At 39.4% G+C, this 6,924-nt stretch overlaps 1 long non-coding RNA gene across 2 annotated transcripts; it reads right to left on the reverse strand.

Moving 5' to 3' along the window:
• Positions 1-915: 915 nt before the first annotated feature.
• LOC127540454 (uncharacterized) lies at positions 916-5,177 on the reverse strand. 2 transcript variants are annotated; one of them, XR_007948151.1, is made up of 4 exons: positions 4,028-5,177; positions 2,658-3,441; positions 2,258-2,348; positions 919-1,718 (listed from the first exon to the last, which is right to left on the reverse strand). It is a non-coding gene; the product is annotated as an uncharacterized LOC127540454 (long non-coding RNA). The 2 variants fall into 2 exon arrangements; XR_007948150.1 differs by having other exon boundaries at positions 916-2,348; positions 4,028-5,175.
• Positions 5,178-6,924: the final 1,747 nt, after the last annotated feature.

Here is a 6,924-nt window from a genome sequence, read left to right on the forward strand (position 1 = left end):
TACTAAAACAAAGGAAAGCCTTCCAATCCATTACGCTCTATTTCAAAAGTAGAGATGAAATGCTCTCCGGGGGAATATATGTAAGCAGAGCCTAAATGTCCATTAGTCAGAGAGGTGTTGAAGGAGATTCCCATTAAGTTATTGGTTTGGATTTCACTAGTCTAAGGCCCTATCCACTTCTAGGGTTTAGCCAGGATAACAAGAAAACTAGAAGTCAAACCACAGCAGGATTAATTTAAGGAATTGAAGCTATTTAGCCCAGAGCAGATAAGACTTAAAGCTAGATGTAATAAAGGATCCCCAAGCACTTGAAGAGATGCCATTAGGAATAAAGACTCAGCTTGTTCCCGGAAAGCAGCGTTATGGAAGACATCCAGGTCTATGTAAGGAAAGCTTTCCTAACAATTAGAGCTCTCCAAAAGTGAAAGGTGATACTCATTTGGGATGTTATGTGTCTCATTAATGGAGGTCTTCAAATGGAAGACACATGTTTATTTGTTGAGGTTTGTAAGGGAGATTCCTGATTAGTGACAATGGATTTTTAGGTTCCTCCAAGTCTGAACTTCCGTGATTCTCTAAGCATTTATTCTTCTAAACATATCATGAGAGGTAGGATGGTATGGTAAATAAAGAACTATTCCTGAAATCAGGCAGACCTGGATGCAAACCTTGCCTCTGTCATTGAACTTCTCAATGCTTTGTGAAGTAATTTGAAATTTTGGCAGAAAAAAGTTCTGACCCCTTGGAAGGAGGTCGTTCCTCACCAGGGATTTCTCTATGTTTAGGAGATCACAATCAGTCCCATAGCCCAACAATTAATGAATAGGTTCAACCAGGTGGGCCCTATATACAACAAAAGACATTTTCTTAACTAAGAGAAATAATGATTTATTTGATTTTAAGTTCATTGCTTAGATTATCCCTCCAAGGTTCATGCTCTCCCAGCCACTTCTCTCTTGCAGGTCCACTACAGAGCTCTATGCATAATATGCTCTGGGGAATATTTTACTGAACTGGGGTATTGTTTGCTGCTTCATGCATTAGGGATTGAAGGAACGAGTGATAAGTGATAAAGGAAAAAGTGATGAAAGGCAGAGTGAGAGGCAGCCATTCATTCCCAGGTAACTACCTGAAGTTAGTTTTGAGACAAGATGGATCACAAGAAAAAATAGTTTTATTATTTTACTTTATCCTGACATATTTTTATCTTTGTTGCCAAATTGGCGAGTGTTTAAGGACCTACCATGTGTCAGACAGTGGGTAAAGTGCTGGGGGCACAAAGAAAAGGAAAACAACAGCAATGATGACAACAAAGCAACCCCTGCTCCCCAGAGGCTCCCAGGCTGACAGAGGAGACAGCACCTCAACATCTCTGTGTGAACAAGATGCAGGAGGAAGGGGAGGTCAGTCCATAAGGAAGACCACAGCATGGAGCTGGACCAGGCAAGGTTTCTTCAGATGGGGTTGTAGCTGAGAGGTGAAGCCAGAAAGCCTGGGAAGCCAGGAGGCAGAGAGGAACAGGGACAGGCTCAGTCCCTGAAAAGACATGCAGGTAAGTGATGGAGTATCATGTCACTGACCTTCAGAGAACATGGAGAGGAGGAAGATGGAAGATGTCTCACAAGGGAGGGAGGGGCCAGGTTTGGTTTCTTAAAAGCCGAACGGAGAAATTTATATTTGTCCTGAGCAGCTGAATGGTACAGCGAGTAGAGTGCCTGCTGGAGAGGGGAAGAACTGAATTCAAATCCAGTCTGATTCAGTGTCTTTGTGATCCAGGACCGGTTTGCCTGTTTGCCTCAGTTTCCTCATCAGTAAAATGAGTGGGAGAAGGAAGTGGCAAAACGCTTATCTGTGCCAAGAAAACACAGCGCTAAACACACCAAAATGACCCAGTCACAACACCACCATTTGATAGGAAAAGAACGGGAAAACGGGTTTCTAGTCTATAGGGATAGTTTTCCTGTGAAGGATTTCTTCAAGGACACAGAAGAGAATCACAGAAGATAGGAGCAAAGATGTTATTAGTGGTGCAGTGGGTCATGGGAATTTCCTTCTTCTCTGGCTCTCCCTTGGAAATCATGGACTCATTGAAGTATTCAGCCCAGCATAACTAGGAGTAGATGTGTACCTTGGAGGTGAGTCTAGAAACTAGAGCCTGTACTGGGGAGGGGCGGGTGTGGAAGGAAGTTTGTGACCATTCACAGCACTTTTCCCTAAATCAAAAGTGATTCTGGATATCTGAATTTAGAGCACTCACCTCCCTTCACCACCGGCAGTTTTGTTGGAAGGAAGTGATGACTTTTAGGGAAATGGCTCTTCTTCCAGACCAGGATTCGGTGGAATGAGGCCTGAGGAGAAAGGCAGCAAATGCACAGAAAATTGATCCTTCTTAGGGATAATGGAAATTGAAGGCTGAGGTATCTACTGTCTGGTTTGGGAGCAGCAGAAGAATAAATCACTCAATCTCATACTGACATCTAGAATGTTTAGGTTAAGAAAAAAAATCAATATTTTCCCTCACCCCCTAGCTAGAAGTGATTGTGTGAGATGTTCCTTCTTAGACTATCCCTTTGTTGTTTGCCTCCCAGTTTCCTGGTTTCAAACTGTTGCCAAGACCCCTCCCTCAGCTCCCGAGTAGATTCTGTGCATTCAGTTACCCTGTGGTCTCTGCATGGTCCAGCAAGGCTTCCTGCTTAATCCTTGGACCTCTCTCTTCCTCAGGAAGTTCCTTCTTCTCTAACCCTGTTACCTGTCATAAAAGTCCCCCCAGGCCTTAGATGGAAGTGGGAGAAGAGACTGTTCTAGTAATTCTTGCCTGTCTCCCCTCCAGGTCAGTAAAGCAAAGGGATATCCGAGAATGCATTTATTGTGTGGTGTTAGTACAATAGCAGTAAGGTTTCCAATGGGAAAAGTGCATTTGTTCGGTTTGGTCCCAGGCTCAGAATGGAGAGCAGGGATTAGACATGCAAAGAAGCATAATTAGATTGGACGTCAAGAAGAACGTCAATTGGAACTCCAAGTGGAGGGGGCTGCCTTGAGAGGAAGCCAGTTCCCTTTCTTTGGCGAGTTTCACTTAGACCGATTGCTGGGCATGTGATAATGATGGCATGGTTTGGGCTGGGCCAGATGCCAGGCTGTTGAGGTCCAACTCTCAAATTTGGTGATTCCGACCAGAGCTTCTCTGAGGTTCTTTCCAGCTCCAAATTCTGTGACCTTAATTTCATAGATGAGAACACTGAGAGGCCCAGAAGATTGAAATGAGTTCTCCGAGAGTAGCAGCAATGTTTGGATGGAGTAGGGATTCAGCTTTGTGAATAACTCGAGATGCGAGAGGGCAAGGCCGGGAAGTTCGAGTACAGTGCAAAATAAGGCTAGAAAGGTGCATTGGAGCCAGAGCCTTGAGGCCTCCCAGTACCAGCCTAAGGAAGTTTACCGTGGATCCTACAGACAATAGGATACAATTGAAGATTATCATTATCATTATCATTTAGCAGAAGAGGAAAATAACCAAACCCAAGCAGTACAAAAGCTATAAGGCAATTGGAATCCCATCGACAATTTAAGGAGAAAATGATATGTACATTTACAGATCTTGTATTTATTGGATTGTCTCTTCCCTGTGGGTTTTGCAGACATTAAGCATTATTATAATAGCTAAATTGTTTCTTTTGTATAACAAAACTCAGTCATCGCTTTTCATATACATATTAATCTTGCAAACTCGATTTGCCAGGTGTTCCTGTTTTGAAACAATATAAATTGTGCTACCTTTATTTTTTAAATAAGTTGGGCAGTTGGGTGACAATTTGGGAAATAGTAACTTTTTATAAAAATAGTATTTTTTAAAATTACTTTTTAAAAAGTAATTTTACTTAAAAGTATTTTAAATACTTAAAAGTACTTTTTTAAAAAGTAAAATAATAACTAGGTTTTAAACAAGCAAAATCACATTGGTGCTCAGAACACAATCACCATAATATCCCCACAGTGAAAAGACTGTTACAAGAAACTTACCAGCATTCATTACCTGCACATAAAAGTGGAAAAGTTCAGGTAACTGGGTTAGAGCTCTCAAAGTCTTTCTCTAGTATTCCTTCACAGGCTCACACTCCTGCCAAATTTGTTTCCAGTTTCTGTGGCTGGATCTGGAAATCACACCTAAACATATGAACCCTTCTGCATGCTCAGAGTAATGTTATATGGATACAGATGAGGAGGATTTATGATCATTTTTAGAGGAAAAAAAATGTAAGGGGTTTGGCTTAGAAGAGAGAAGGTCATAGAAAAACCATAAACACAGAAAACAAGTTATTGGAACCTTCCTTTTAGTTGGTTATTAAAGATAAATTGTTGCTCCCCCAAACAGAGGTCAAGTAATATAAAATTCCTTTGAAGATTCAAACCTTAACTAAAGTGTGTCAAAGAATTATGTTTCTTCATCTCATCCTTCTTGGTTCAAATTTCAATCTTCATCTTTCTCTTGAGATTGCTGGTACTTGGATTATGCTACAGTGTCTTTTTCAAATTTTCCTAAAAATAAAAAGCATGAGAAAATACTGCAACTATATCTTGCCCCACAAAACTTTTATACTTACAACTGACTTAGCTTTTGACCATTCAAAATTAATAAACAACCAATGAAGCATCATGCATCAAAATGTTGTCTTAAAAAAATTACTTCCCTATGATTATACCTTGTTTGATGGAACGGCTGATCGATGTTTCAATTAGAATTCTACGTTGCTAGAAAAAAATTAATTACCCAAGAGATTTAAAAGGTTAGAGATATTTGATGAAGTGTACATAAAACCAGGTGGAAATTAACAGCTCTACAATTCATTTCTATTAGTACTAAATTGGGAATTCAATTCAACATAGAGCGGAACTTCAGGTTTCTATCTCTGAAAAACACTTTGGGTACCAAAGCATATCATATTGTTGAAATGGAGAAAATTAAATCCACAATTGAACTGATCTAACTTACCCTTTTTCTTTCAAAGGAAGGCTGGATGGGAATTATATATATACACATTACATATTACAATAAATTACATATTACAAGTTACATATAAATATTTTGAGCATTCATCTGAAAAGATTTTGACTTCCAGATTCTTTGCCTCCTACCCTTCCCCTCCCCCTTAAGAAAAGCATTATAATATTATACAAGTGAAATTATATATATATATATATATATATACACATATGCATGTATATATATATATATATAATTTCATATATATATATAGTTATTGTATTACCTATGTTGCAAAAGAAAAAAAATAAAGTAAGAAAAGTCTGCTTCAGTCTGCACTCAGGAGTCATCATTTCTCTCTCTGCAGATGGATGGCATTTTCCATCATGGTCCTTTGGAATCATTTTGAATCATTTTCTTGGTCAGAGAAGCTAAGTCTCTGACAGTGTGGATTGAACATCCTAAGAGTACCCTCATGAATTATCCTGGAACAGTCTTGCGCAGGATCCCTCGGGGAAGCAAGAGACCTACAGGACCTTGTGACCCAAGTACATGACTTATCTTACCTCTGGGATGGGCTTGTAAAAGCTAAAAGTGTAGAATACCCACCTGTATATTGATGATGGACTCAGGCCTTCCAAGTCTGTCCATGTACTACTTACCTTCAGCAGCCCTTTACAATGGTCATTAGAATTGGTGAGTGCACACAGGATCATGGGATTATCCAATATTTTGCAGCTGTAACTCCCAAATGTGCTCTAAGGTGCCGTTATGATAGGAATAAATATTAGTCACAATAGGATTGAATCAGAAACTCAAAGTTGAGCTTAGAATACAGAAGGCAGCCCTAGGAGGAACCTGCAGCATGGTAAAAGCAACCGATAGAGATGCCAGAGTGCTGAGTTTGAATCTAGGCACTGCTACTTACTAGCCTGCATCATCAGCCTGAGTAGATGCCTTCACTCCTCTGCTTCTCAGATGCTATCCCTAAGATTCTATCCAGTTCTGAATCCTTTGATCCTGTGTACGTAGATCATAGAATGTCAGAGCTGGAAGGGACCTTAGAATCTGGTGCACTTCTTTCTCTTCTCAAATTACGGAGGATTTGCCATTTGTATATATGGCATATACAAAACTTCCTTTAACTCCTTCCCTCTGACCCCTCCTTCCCTCAACAGTAGAATGTAAGCCCCTTGCGGGGAGCCAACATTTCACCTGTCTCTGTATGTCCAGCACTCTGTTGACTGAAGGTGCTTAATAAAGGTTGAATCGAGTTGAACCAGGATGTTCCACCGGGAATAACAGGAAAATAGAATGACTGTGTGTTGAGTTGAAAAAGCAGAGGTGAGCCCAAGCATCTTTTCCAACTGTAAAATCCCATTTCTGTGAGATCATAGATTATATTATCAAATGTGTTATAGATAGAAAGTAATGTTTATAGAGTTTAAATCTGAAATTTAAATTCATTTTAAAGAAAATTAATGTAATTTTGATGACAGATTTATAACTACATATAATTATAGCCTTTCAAGTCATCAAAAACATTCAGAACAAGCAATCGAAAAGTCAGAGTCTGAAAATTAGGTTCTCTTTCACGGCAGTCCTAAAAAAAGAGAAGATGCCCCTTACTTGAAGCAGATGACAACCCCAAATAGCCAAGCTATGATGCTATTTCAAGTCATACAAACTCACAGCAACCACATTTATTTTACCTTAACAGTTGATAAAATGCATTTTAGCCTCAATGCCTGAAAAATCTCTTTATATAACAAACTAGAGAAAATATTTGATTTCTCTGTGAATAAAATAAGAAATTAATACAGGAAGTTAAAACCATGATCAAATTCAGAAAGCAGATCTATCACGGCAATGAACTTTGGATTACCATCTCATCGTTTTTCTTCTTCTTATTGATGACCTAAGGAGCAGCCTTTCAGGAGAGCATAATG

This window comes from Antechinus flavipes, chromosome 6 (assembly GCF_016432865.1).
Source record: "Antechinus flavipes isolate AdamAnt ecotype Samford, QLD, Australia chromosome 6, AdamAnt_v2, whole genome shotgun sequence".
NCBI lineage: Eukaryota > Metazoa > Chordata > Mammalia > Dasyuromorphia > Dasyuridae > Antechinus > Antechinus flavipes.